At 40.6% G+C, this 13,888-nt stretch overlaps 1 protein-coding gene across 12 annotated transcripts in view; it reads right to left on the bottom strand.

The window, feature by feature from the left end:
• The window catches only part of WDR20 (WD repeat domain 20), a 95,007-nt gene that overhangs the window by 41,374 nt on the left and 39,745 nt on the right, over positions 1-13,888 (bottom strand). The window lies entirely within an intron of this gene.

Here is a 13,888-nt window from a genome sequence, read left to right as displayed (position 1 = left end):
AAATCCTTGTCTCTACTATTACAACCAAATATATATATATAAATATATATATACATCTCATGTATGTCTCATAAATATTTTTTTAATTCTTATGAAACAAGCTGGTAGAGGAAGTTTCTGAGCCTAGCCCAAGGGTTTATTCATCACTATGGGTAAATTATTTAAACACAATTAAGGAAAATATTTTCCCAGCTAGAAGAAATGTACTCATTCTCATTTAAACTCTCTCATTTGGAGTGATCATGTGAGTTGGCCTACACTACTTAAAACTAGTGAAAGTTCCCTTTTTTCTCTCTCTCTGTTTCACGCAGCCAAATGTGAAAGTTGTGAGTTTTAGGAAAATCACTTGTAATAAAGTGTAAATCATATTATCAAATTTATTTTGCTGTTTTCCTCCTTATCCTTGTAGTAAATAAAACATTGAAATTCTCAAAAAAAAAAAAAAAAAAAAAAAAAGAAGAAGTCAGTTAGGCTGGAATCACCTACGCCCATAGGAAAAACAAACAGTAATCAATTGTACGGTTTCAGTGCTTCAAAAAGGACAAGAATTTATCTGTTATTCACCTCCCTGTCTCCAACATCTAATAGAGGGCCTGGCAAACAGAAGGTTATCATTGAATATCTGTCACAGAAAGGAAACAATTCTGAAAATGGAGGAAAAGAACAGTAAAGTGAAACAAACCAAGAGACCTACAGCAAATACATAATATTTGCAAATATATAATTCTTTTGCTGACCAAAATCCTAACCAAAAAAATGCCTTCTTGGGTACCCATCTGTGAAAGCAAACGGTCTTCATCTGTCTATATTAGTACACCACTTTACAGTTTTTAAGCAAGAAAACAGAATCAGCCACTCAGAGGAACCCAGTGGTAGAGACTGGCCATCTAAATTCCAGCCTGTGTGCCTTCTACTGCTGGGGTGATGCAGCAGACATCTGAGGTGGAACCTAGTTCTCCAGTTCTATCACTGTGTGACTCCATGTTCCTAGGCTTGCTGTAGTGGGACTCAAATATTCCAGCCTTTCTCAGTTTGCCCCAGATTCCAGATCTACCTTTTCAATCATTTGCCTCACAGCCTTATTTTATTAAAATGGAATAATATGAGTCCGACCAGAATCCCTGGCACTTAAGAGGCACTCAGGAAATACTAGTTTCCTTCTGCATCCATAAGGACTTGCTACTTATCGTACAGGCTTTGAAAATTCTCATCATTCATTAATGCCTTCAAAGAAACAGACATAAGGAAAAACAGAGATGTTTCCTTCTGCCCTAAATTTCCTGGAGAAGGACACCAGCCGTGGAAGGCCACTTTTAGCAGGTTTTCCTTCCAATGTAATCATCGGAAGGAAAATAGTAGCTTCTCTTTCCTGGTTTCCATTCTTCCTTCATTTTCAAACGTACCAGTAAAGCCTGCAATTGCTTGGCACCCTAGACCCATCCCCTTCACTAAAGACCAATCATTGGTGTGTTGTCTCTAGCATGCTTCTGATGGGCTCTGACCCCAAATAAGCCCCAGCCAGCCACGTTCAGGGGGCTGTGTTCAGCTGCAGCAAGGCTTTGAGAAGCAGCACAGAGAACTAGACAGAAGGGAGTTGGGCAGGGCAATGAGTTAAATGTCAGCAAACAGCGAGACGTAAGATGTGTAGAACATCACCTTCATGCCATCCCAAAATGAGAGGAGACACATAGTCACAAAGTGCATAATGTGCGGTAAGTAAAAATTTCACAGTGACAATCTCTGGAATTGCTTGCTGCTCACCAGACGGCTTCTCCCAGGCGCCAGCAAAAGCTCCTCCTTTGGAGCTTTGCTTTGGATGGAAAGAGGGTAGCCACTGGGGGAAAGCAGGGACAAGCAGAGGGTGGATAGTCTGTGGCAGCATCTTCCCTGACATAGCACCCTCAGTCAAGCATCTGCTGAAATAACAAGACTTTGTTGTTCTCACGTCACTTTTTCTCAAGGCAGCCTGTCATTTAGAAGCTGTTAGCCATTAAAATCTACTTGTCTTCCTTCGGAGTAGCTTCTTAAAAATGAACTTAAAAATAGTTTACACTTCAGGCCGGGCGCGGTGGCTCAAGCCTGTAATCCCAGCACTTTGGGAGGCCGAGGCGGGTGGATCACGAGGTCGAGAGATCAAGACCATCCTGGTCAACAAGGTGAAACCCCGTCTCTACTAAAAATACAAAAAGTTAGCTGGGCATGGTGGTGCGTGCCTGTAATCCCAGCTACTCAGGAGGCTGAGGCAGGAGAATTGCCTGAACCCAGGAGGCGGAGGTTGCGGTGAGCTGAGATCGCGCCATTGCACTCCAGCCTGGGTAACAAGAGCGAAACTCCGTCTCAAAAAAAAAAAATAGTCTACACTGCAACATCTTTACCAGCTCTTCGTTCTCTGACGCTGTACTCCACGTAAGGTTAGGTCTCCTATCGCGAGGCAAGTCACCACAAATGGCTGTCATGAGGCTTCCTTAGGCTAATGAAATACTAATTTCTTGCACATATCCTAACACCAGATCTTATCACATTAAAATGCTGACATATTCAAATGACCTATTTTTATTGAACCCTTCTGTTAAATATGTACAGGAATATGCATTCCCATTCCAAAGAGAATACCAGTATCTCACATTGAAGAAAAGGCAAGATGCGTTCATTTCTGCAAAAGATGATTTCAAATTCTTAGAAAAAAATTTTTAAGGGTGACAGGAGGGAGAATTCTATGCCTTTCTGATAGTGCTGAGACAACACTGGTAATTTAAAGAGCATCACAGAGCAGAGCTGTGCGCTGCCTAACTACTATACTGTTGTTTTTCTAACTTTTAGACCATCCATGGGCTTATTTTATTTGGCAGAACAAATAAGTGATTTTAAATTTCCAATTCAAGTTAGATAAGCAGCAAACTCATCCTAAGTGAAAAGGCCCTAAGTCCCCAATCATGCAGAAGCTCTACAAACTTCCACTTCTTCATCCTACAGAGAAACGGAGGCCCAGGAAGGGGTGGTGATCTGTCCATGGTCCGCAATGCTTACAACTTCACTTTTAACCACATCTAGCTGTTACTCCCTTTTCAATCACTCAACTTCAGCTGGAACAATAAACTACTCAATCTGTGATGTAAAAAAATTTCAATAAATGACACATGTATACCAGTAATTTTTCATCAAATGACAGTATCTTGGACTAATATACTGCTGTGTTTCAAACAGGAAGCAAAAGAGCTAGAGTGAGAGAACAATAAACACATCTTAGGCCGGGCACGGTGGCTCACGCCTGTAATCTCAGCACTTTGGGAGGTCAAGGCGGGTGGATCACAAGAGATTGAGACCATCATTGGCCAACATGGTGAAACCGTCTCTACTAAAAATACAAAAATTAGCTACGCATGGTGGTGCATACCTGTAGTCCCAGCTACTCAGGATGCTGAGGCAGGAGAATGCTTGAACCTGGGAGGTGGAAGTTACAGTGAGATCACACCACTGCACTCCAGCCTGGTGCCTGGTGACAGAGAAAGACTCTGTCTCAAAAAAAAAAAAAAAAAAATCTTAAACATTAATGGAGATCAGCTACTAAAACAAGCGGCCAAAATACTGACTTGGCTTTTGGCTTCTGTAATTCAAATAATCTCTGATGCAACCAGGCGTCAGCTGAAGAACATAGCCTCAAATCAATTTGGGTAACAGAGAGCTGATCTGTTCTAAACACTACTGTGAGGAAACGCTTTGATATTTCCTTCATCTGAAGTCCAACAGCATTAGTTTATCACTGCAACAAGTCACTTGGCACTTGTGCTGTTAGTTATTTGTCATATATGTCTAATATCCCCAAATAATCTAAAAATATTTTTAGGGCATAACTTACTTTTTTTTTTTTTTGCGACAAGAGTCTCACTCTTTTGCCAGGCTGGAGTGCAGTGGTGCGATCTCGATTCACTGCAACCTCCTCCTCATGGGTTCAAGTGATTCTCCTGCCTCAGCCACCCAAGTAGCTAGGACTACAGGCGCCTGCCACCACGTCCAGCTAATTTTTTTGTATTTTCAGTAGAGATAGCGTTTCACAACGTTGGCCAGGATGGTCTCAATCTCTTCACCTGACCCACCAGCCTCGGCCTCCCAAAGCGCTGGGATTACAGGCGTGAGCCACCGCGCCTGGCCAGACACAACTTTCTTATAGGTCACTTTAGTAACAGCCACTCAGACATCTCCGATTTTTTTTCTACCAGATTAAAAAATGCCTTTTTAGGCACTTGACATTTATCAGGCCCTGTATAGCCCCCTTATAACTCAACAGCCCTCATAACTCAACAGTAGCCAGTTTCAAAATGTGGACTGGTATTGGCACTTAAAAGACTGTAGAGAGGCAGGCCTCACTGAACTACTATGGGAATATAAACTACAAAAGCCTTTATGAAGGGCAATTTGGCAATACATAGCCTTCTTTCCTTTTAACACAAATTCAACTCCTAGAAATTTATCATAGAAAATATTTTGTAGGCCGGGCGCAGTGGCTCATACCTGCAATGCCAGCACTTTGGGAGGCCGAGGCAGGTGGATCACGAGGTCAAGAGATCCGAGACCATCCTGGTCAACAAGGTGAAACCCCGTCTCTACTAAAAATACAAAAAAAATAGCTGGGCATGGTGGCGCGTGCCTGTAATCCCAGCTACTCAGGAGGCTGAGGCAGGAGAATTGCCTGAACCCAGGAGGCAGAGGTTTCGGTGAGCCGAGATCATGCCATTGTACTCCAGCCTGGGTAACAAGAGCGAAACTCCGTCTCAAAAAAAAAAAAAGAAAATATTTTGTAAGTGTGTAAACTATTTGTAACAGCCAAGGTCAGACATGGTGGCTCATGCCTATAATTCCAGCACTTTGGGAGGCTGAGGCAGGCAGGTCACAAGGTCAGGAGATCGAGACTATCCTGGTTAACATGATGAAAACCCGTCTCTACTAAAAATACAAAAAAAATTAGCCAGGCATGGTGGTACCCGCCTGCAGTCCCAGCTACTAGGTAGGCTGAGGTAGGAGAACTGCTTGAACCCAGGAAGCGGAGGTTGCACCACTGCAGTCCAGCCTGGGCAACACAGTGAGACTTTGTCTCAAAAAAAAAAAAAAGCAGCCAAAACTACCCTCAACCAAATATCCCTGCTACAGTAGACTATATAATAGACACTGTCCCTGCTACAGTGGGCTATATACAGACTACTACTCATTGAATACATGCAGTAAGCACGAGAATCTCAAAAAATCTTGAGCAAAAGAAGCCAGACACAAAAGAAGTATATACTGAATAATTCTATTTAGATAAAATAGAAAAATACGGCAGGCATGGTGGCTCACGCCTATCATCTCAGCACTTTGGGATGCTAAGGCAGGAGGACTGCCTGAGTCCAGGAGTTCAAGAACAGCCTGGGAAATATAGCAAGACCTTGTCTCTACCAAAAATTTAAGTTAGCTGGATGTGGTGGCACATATCTGTAGTCCCATCTACTTAGGAGGCTAAGGCAGGAGGATCACTTGAGCTGGGCTATCGTGGGCTATAGTGATCACCTGAGTTTAAGGCTATAGTGAGCTACGATCATACCATTCACTCCTAAGCCCGGGAGTTCAAGACCAGCCTGGGTAACTGAGTGAGACCCTGTCTCAGAAAAAATAAAAAAATTAAACAAAATAGACAACTAAATTAAACTAAATTCAAAACTAAGGAAAACTAATCTGTGATGCTAGAAGTGAGGTCAGTGATTCCCTTGAAGGATGAGGGGAGCAGGCCATGGTCGGGGGTTCTGGGTGGATAAGAATGCTGCTCCTTTATCTGTGGTTCATTCTACTTTGTGAAAATTAATCAAGCTTTACATTTACACACATTCTAGTTTACATGCTATCCTAAATTTTTTTTTTAATTAATGAGCAAACACAGGCAAGAAATATTGTTAACATTCGACGTGTTTCTTCGGAAAGGCAATGGGTAAATATATTACGTGGCCATTTAAAATGAAGATGTTTATTTTATTAGCAAAGAACAATGTTATCTGCTATATTAAGTGAAAACTACAAAAATGAAAACTAAGATTCTAAGGATAAAAAATTACAAATAAATCATAAAACTATTCATATGGCAATCATATTGTTAGTAATAATAGTGTATTGTTATTTTAAATATATCTTGTTGAACAAAGTGAAAAGGTTAATTCTATGAATGTCAAATACTTAGGTTTTCTACATAAAAGAGGTATAAAGGAACCATTAATCTTAATCTTAAATTTTGAATAGGAAAGACTAATATGAACTCATGATGGTTTTTCTGTTTGTTTTTTATTTACTTATTTTTTTTGAGACGGAGTCTTTTTCTGTTGCCCAGGCTGGAGTACAGTGGCACAATCTCGGCTCACTGAGATCTCTGTCTCCCAGGGTCAAGTGATTCTCCTGCCTCAGTCTCCCAAGTAGCTGGGATTACAGGCATGTGCCACCATGTCTAGCTAATTTTTATATTTTTAATAAAGACAGGGCTTCACCATGTTGGCCTTGCTGGTCTCAAACTCCTGACCTCAAGTGATCTGACTGCCTCGGCCTCCTTTATAAAGTGCTGGGGCTACAGGCATGAGCCACCACCCCTGGCCTGTTCATTTTTTAAAGGGCTGAGCACGGTGGCTTATGCCTGTAATCCCAGTGCTTTGGGACATCAAAACAGAAGGATCAATTGAGTCCAGGAGCTCAAGACCAGCCTGGGCAACATAGTGAGAACTGGTCTCTACAAATTAATTTTTAAAAAGAAAAAAAAAAAAGTTAAAACTAGATTAAATACAAGAAAAAAGACCTTCATAAGTCAAGAAATCAACCATAAAGATATTTACAAATCTGTCAAGGAACAACCTATGTTCAAATATAAACTTCTTTAAGAATTCAGGTCTTACTATGTTTTTGAGGCCAGCCTTGAAAACACAAACCCAAACGGGAACAGTGGCTTGTACCTGTAATCTTCCCACGTTGGGAGGCCAAGTTGGGAAGATTGATTGAAGGCAGGAGTTTGAGACCAACCTGGCCAACATACAAAAAAAAAAAAAAAAAAAAAACAGAAAAAAGAAAAATTCTATTTAAAAAAATACTTTAAAAAATACAGAAGTAAAAGGCAAAATGTTTGAGATTTGCTTTAAAATAATCCAGTGGGAATAAGATAATAGATGAAATGAGACTTGTCATATGTCGTTAACGATTGAAGCTGGGAGACAGGTATACAAAACTTCATTATACTATTTTCTCTACTTCTGTATAAACTGGGAAATTTCTATAACTAAAAGAGAACACGCTGGGCACAGTAGCACATGCCTGTAATCCCAGCACTTTGGGAGGCCAAGGTGGGGGGGATCACTTGAGTCCAGGAGCTCAAAACCAGCCTGGGTAATATGGTGAAATGCTTCAATTTTTTAAAAACTAAAACTATAAGGAATAAAAAAGTCTAATTCTGTTTGGGCCATATATTTACTTACATGTACATATTCGCAAAGAAAACAGTTTGAAAAGATATTCACCAAATATTAAAAGTGCCTTATAAAAAGAGTGGGTAATATTTAGATATTTTCTGCCTTTTTGTCAATAATCAAATACTACTTACATAATTTTTAATAGAAAAAAAGAAAAAATAGCCAAAAACCTACTAAAACTATTTCAAAATTATTCTAGTAGTTTAAAAACATGTCATGGCCTGGTATTAGGGTCATAGAAAAATATGTGACTTGATAAACAGTAAAATTCACAATAAACAGAAGCATACTGTAACACTGAACAAATGCATGAATGGGACTAATATATCACCAGCAGGTGATAATATATTTCAAACAGGCCAAATTATTAAGTTTCACACCAATTAAGACCACAGGAGTCTATTATTCCTGTTACTGTGGCACCAGTGACGTCACTCAATGACAGGAGAAAGGCCAGGAAAATTATTTAAAGCAGCCAACCATTTCAGGCAATAGATGAGGAAGCCATAGCTGATTCTTTTGTTTTACTCTTCAAATAGCACTCAGTGTTAGAACAGTTCACTGTGTGCTCTTAATTTGCTACAGTGGCAAATAAAGATAGCTTTCTCCAGAGTCCTCTTTGGGAAACCCAATCTGTTCCAAGTTTACCTATTTTTTTCTCTAACGTATATTTAAAATGTAAATCCACATCTTTTTAACAAGAACTGAACTGAGAATTTATCACCAATTTTACAGTCTTCTAAAGATTCTAGGAAAACTGAATCCTACACTACCCTTAATCCAGAAGAAACAGCTAAAAGGGTTACACAGTTAAATTGTTTTCGAGTATTCAGTAATATTTTTAGCATTTAGAAGTTAAAATCTTGAGATCTGAAATAAAAATATTATGTTGAAAAGGAAAGAAGGTGTACTCATAGTTTCAATAAGGGACAGTGCTGTATTTAAAATGTAGGTTAGCAGGCCAACCCACTTAGAACTGAATAGGAAGCTCCACACTGAAGGCTGAAATTAACCATAATCCAAAAGTTAACACTTATCAACAAGTCCACATGTGCTATGGCTATGCTCTAAGCTAAGCTTACCACTCATGATCTCATATAAAGCACTGAAGTCTCATATAATATAATACATGGAATTAAAATATTGCAACTACTAGCTTAAATGTTAACTACAAAGCTATTCCCAAAGAAGCAGATTGCAGAAGCAGACCATTTCCCAGTGTGAATAATTCTATAACATATTTACAATATACACGGGTCTTATATGAATGTAGGTAATCTAAGTCTTACATCAGGGGATCTGAGAGCAGACAAAGCTGGAGTGGCACTTAAAAAAAAAGTCACCTCAGGTGAATGGTTTTTTTTTTAAAAAGTCACATTTGCCCTCAAGATGCTGCAACTCACTGGGCACAGTGGCTCACGCCTATAATCCCAGTACTTTGGGAGGCCGAGATTGGCAGATTACGAGGTCATAGGTTAGAGATCAGCCTGATCAACATGGTGAAACTCCATCTCTACTAAAAACACAAAAATTAGCTGGTCATGGTGGCAGGTGCCTGCAATCCCAGCTACTCAGGAGGCTGACACAGGAGAATCACTTGAACCCAGGAGGCAGAGGCTGCAGTGAGCTGAGATTGTGTCACTGCACTCCAGCCTAGGTGACAGAGTGAGACACCAACTCAGAAAAAAAAAAAAAAAAGAAAGAAAGAAAAGATGCTGCAACTCAGACCAAAGAAGAAAACTGCCTAAAATCATACAACCAATTAACACAGCAGCTAAACTCAGAGCTCTGGTCTCATTCACCCTAAGTGCACCATGCCCAGGAAACTAGGAAAAACACTAAGACAGTAACCTAACCCAAAGCCCTCATTTCTCAGTCTCCTTTCTCCTCTCACCTGTGGTCTTCTTGCTTCTACATCAGACAGTAACTACCAGACAGAATCTGAAACTACTGTATTATTTGTAACAAAGAGCAATGAACTACAGAAGATTTTCCCAAACTCATTAAATTTAGGATAAACCAAATGACACTAATTTGGGTAAAGTTCACGAGTTATGTTCCAAATGCTGCCAGCCTTCTTTAGGAGACAGCAACTGTACAGGGAGATAGGAGTTGGTTGCCTCTTGATAATTCAAAGTTCTCAAGCTGAATGTGTCCTGATCAACTAATGCCAAAGCCCACATCCACAGCTCTTTCCAAAGTTTTTGGCCACCTTCAGGAAAATCACCCCTTTGCCATGCAGCCAAATACTCATCAATAAAACTCTAGTCAGCAAGGATGTATGCAAAATTCTGCATGCAAATACAAGGGTGGCAGAAACAGGCAGCAATTTTAAACTAGGGTATATAAACATGCAAAGCGAAGAAATGCAGGCCAGCCCCTCAGCTTGCTAGTACACATGGTTACGTCAAAGGGTAAAGCTCCAAATACCAGCAGGTCTCATAGCAGCTGTGGCTACAAACCAAAAGGGAATCTCTAAAGTGACAGAGAAAGATCTGATCTCTCCTCTGTATAGAGTACTGCAACTAGATTTGTCTTTAAATATGAAGAGACCCAAAATAACACAACGTCCCCACTTTTCTTGCTGCCCACTGCAAGCCTGAGTACTTGCGCTGCTCTCACAAAATTCTTTCAAAATTCTTGATCCCAAGCAGTAATCCCAGCTACTGCAGAAGCTAAGTCGGGAGAATCCCTTGAACCCAGGAGTTGCAATAAATAGTATACTATTTCAAATAGTGACATGTTATATAAAGAAAGCTCTGGTTGAAAACGTGCAAGACACCCTAAAGAGTGGTTAAGAACAAAGACTCTGGAGCCAGGATGCCTTCATGTTCTGTTCTGTGAGCCTGAACAAGTGATTTGCCTTTATGTACCACCATTTTCACAAAATGGGAAAATGGGGATAAAAAAAATAGTGCCCCTGCTATAGACAGTGTTTGATGATTAAAGGAGTTAAAATATGTAAAGTGATCAGAATCATACCAGGCACAAAGTAAGTGCATGTAAGTATTAGCTGTTATCATTATTTTTCGTTTGCTTGTTTTTGAGACAGTCTGGCTCTGTCACCCAGGCGGGATTGCAGTGGTGCAATCTCAGTTCACTGAAACCTCTGCCTCCCAGGTTCAAGTGATTTTCCTGCCTCAGCCTCCCAAGTAGCTGGGATTACAGGCACCTGCAGGGTTTCACCATGTTGGTCAGGCTGATCTTGAATTCCTGACCTCAAGTGATTCACCTGACTGGGCCTTACAAAGTGCTGGGATTATAGGCGTGAGCCACTGTGCCCAGCCTGTTATTATTATGTAAATAGTAACAATTTACATTTTTTAAATGCATTCAAACCAAGAACTACAGTGAGTTAGCAGGGAAATAAGCATTTGATTCCTTACAAGGCATTTAAAAAATAAATGTTAATATTTAGCCACCTGCTGGAAAATGTAAATACAAATATGAGGGGAGGGATTTGAAAGTGACGGGGGTGAGGAAAGGCAAGGTTAAACCAGTGAAATTACTTTTTCCAATCAATTGAGATTTTACTGGACTTGAAGCAGCATAATTTTTTTAAGTTATAAATTCAGGCCAGGCGTGGTGGCCCACATTTGTAACCTTAGCACTTTGGGAGGCCGAGATGGGAGGAGTGCTTGGGGCAAGGAGTTCAAGACCAGCTTGGGCAACATATTGAAATCCCATTCTATTTTTCTTTTAGAAAAAAAAAATTAAAAAAAAACAAACAAACAACGTTAGAAGTTCAGAGGTCAGAACTGTGTAGTATACCAATTTACACATCAATGGAAGTTTAATTTCTGAGACAAAAATAGAGTAACACATATAATATGATAGCTCCACATGTGAAAATACAGAGGTTAGAATATGATCTCAAAGGCCTCTTTTATAATACTTCCTAATTCTCTGACACACTTTAAATAAATGAATATTATTAAATGGAAAAAAGTCTGTTTTTTTAAAAGCTGAAAGGTTGCTGCTTAGTGGGTGGGTTAAGTATACGATGAGAGAAATCTAGAAATACAGGTATTACAACCATTTATTATAAAACCACATGACAGCCACACAGGCACATGTTCCCTGGGAGCAGGAGTTGACATGAAAAGCAGGGTGGGGTGCTAGAAAGAACACAGGCTTTGGAGTCTGACAGCCTTGCTGAAATCTCCTGCTGCCACTTAACCAGCTGTGCAGCCTTGGCAAGTTACTATATCCCTAAGAGACTCCCCTCTCATCTCTATATAAAGTGGGAAGTGCCACTCACTCTTCTGCAAAGTATCTGTGAGATCATAAGGGACAATGCATGTGACAGCACCTACTTCACTGCCTAGCCCAGTGTAGCTATTCAGTAAATGGGAGCTATGATGAGAAGAAACGAATCAGCAGTGATTAGTACAGTCTACAAATTAAATATTGTCAGTGAGCTGAGTGTTCGCTGAGAGGTAAACCTATTATTAGCTCCTATAAGGCAATGGTTCTCAAACTAGCCCATCGGAATCACCTGGCATGCTAGTTACAGCACAGATTGCTGGGCCCCACTCTCATATTCCTGTGTTCCAAGTGCAGGGGCCCAGAATCTTCAATTCCACAAGTTTTGAGGGGAACTGATACTACTGGTCAGGAACCATGCGTAAGAGAACCACTGCTGTAAGGGAAGAGAGAAAGAAGAGGTCACAAACATGGTCCATTCCTACAAGGAACTCACTAAAGATCTGGAAAACATATATACCAAACAAAAAAAATTCTTTTTTTATTTTTTTTTATTTTTTTTTATTTTGAGACGGAGTCTCGCTCTGTCGCCCAGGCTAGGATGCAGTGGCATGATCTCAGCTCACTGCAACCTCTGCCTCTGGGGTTCGAGCAATTCTCATGCCTCAGCCTCCTGAATAGCTGGTACTACAGGCTCATGCCACCACACCTGGCTAATTTTTGTATTTCTGTTAGAGATGGGTTTTCACCATGTTGGCCAGACTAGTCTCGAACTCCTGACTTCAAGTGATCCACCTATCTCAGCCTCCCAAAGTGCTGGGATTACAGGCATGAGCCACAGCACCTAGCCACATAACAATTCAACCCCAAATATACAGATCCCAACTCCACTACCCTACAAAAGATACAAAATCATGTTATAAAAAATGAGGATGCCAAAGCATAGGGATCCTTCAGGACTGGTGGAAACCATGACCCCAAGAGTTAAAGATACCAATGACTAACAGAAATTTTTGAGTTTGCAGGATGGCAGATAAGAAAAGAAACAACTTACTGAAACACCCACTTGTAAGACAGATAACACAACTGGGTAAAATTGGCTGGAATCAATATAGCTGACTGGAGTTTATACAGAAGAAGCTTGGTGATGTCACAGCTTAAATTTCTACCACATGGTTCACACTAACTTCCCCCAAATTTGCACATGGGACCTGTGAGGAGGCATGAAGAGATAAATGTGTAGGCCTGAGGACTTTCCGGACCTCTCCTTTCCTTACACCAATCACCTGCTAATCCCAGAATCCACCCCCTAAAGCTTTTCTAATAAAGTTACTGCCATAAAGCCAGCACAGAGAAATAAATTTGAGCTGAACTCCTGTCTCCCTGTGAGTGGACTTGCAATAAAAAGAAAGCCAATAGTATGACACTTGGTTTTTGAGAAAATACTCAAAATCCCAGTGGCTTGATTTTCATCAGCTATATTTCTCATAGCTAGGAGACTCCCTTCACTGGGTTTCTGAGAAAATTTTCTCATAATGTCATAGTACAGGCTTCTGGCACATTGGGCAGCAAGCCTCTTTTGCTTATTGACACTGGGACAAACACTGATGTTTTTCAAAGTTCTTGCAGTCTCACAGTTTTTGTAAATGTAAGAAGTATTTGGCCAATGGCATTGGCAAGTAGAAATATGTGGGAAGGCACGTGAGAAAAGTGAGACAGATAAACAATGTGTGAAAACAATGGTGTCAGCTCAGCTAGTTCAACATCTGAATGAGAGAATCTCATCGGGAGAAACAATGATAGAGAAATTCTGTAGAGGCACAGATAGGCTGACTTACTAGCTTCAGCTTGGATTTCATGTCATCAGTAAAGTGAACCATTACAAATCTCGGAGAAGTTGGCCACATGGTAGAAATGGCAACTGCAAGGCCGGTGTGGTGGCTCACATCTGTAATCCCAGCACTTTAGGAGGTCCATGCAGGTGGATCACCTGAGGTTAAGAGTTCAATACCATCCTGACCAACAGGGAGAAACCCTGCCTTTACTAAAAATACATAAATCAGCCAAGTTTGCTGGCGCATGCCTGTAATCCCAGCTACTCAGGAGGAAGTTGAGGCAGGAGAACAGCTTGAATCCAGAGACAGAGGCTGCAGTGAGCCAAGATCCCACCATTGCCACTCCAGCCTGGGCAAAAAGAGTGAAACTCCGTCTCA

This window comes from Saimiri boliviensis, chromosome 2, assembly GCF_048565385.1.
Source record: "Saimiri boliviensis isolate mSaiBol1 chromosome 2, mSaiBol1.pri, whole genome shotgun sequence".
NCBI classification, from domain to species: Eukaryota; Metazoa; Chordata; class Mammalia; order Primates; family Cebidae; genus Saimiri; species Saimiri boliviensis.
This window is presented reverse-complemented; position numbering and strand designations above follow the sequence as displayed.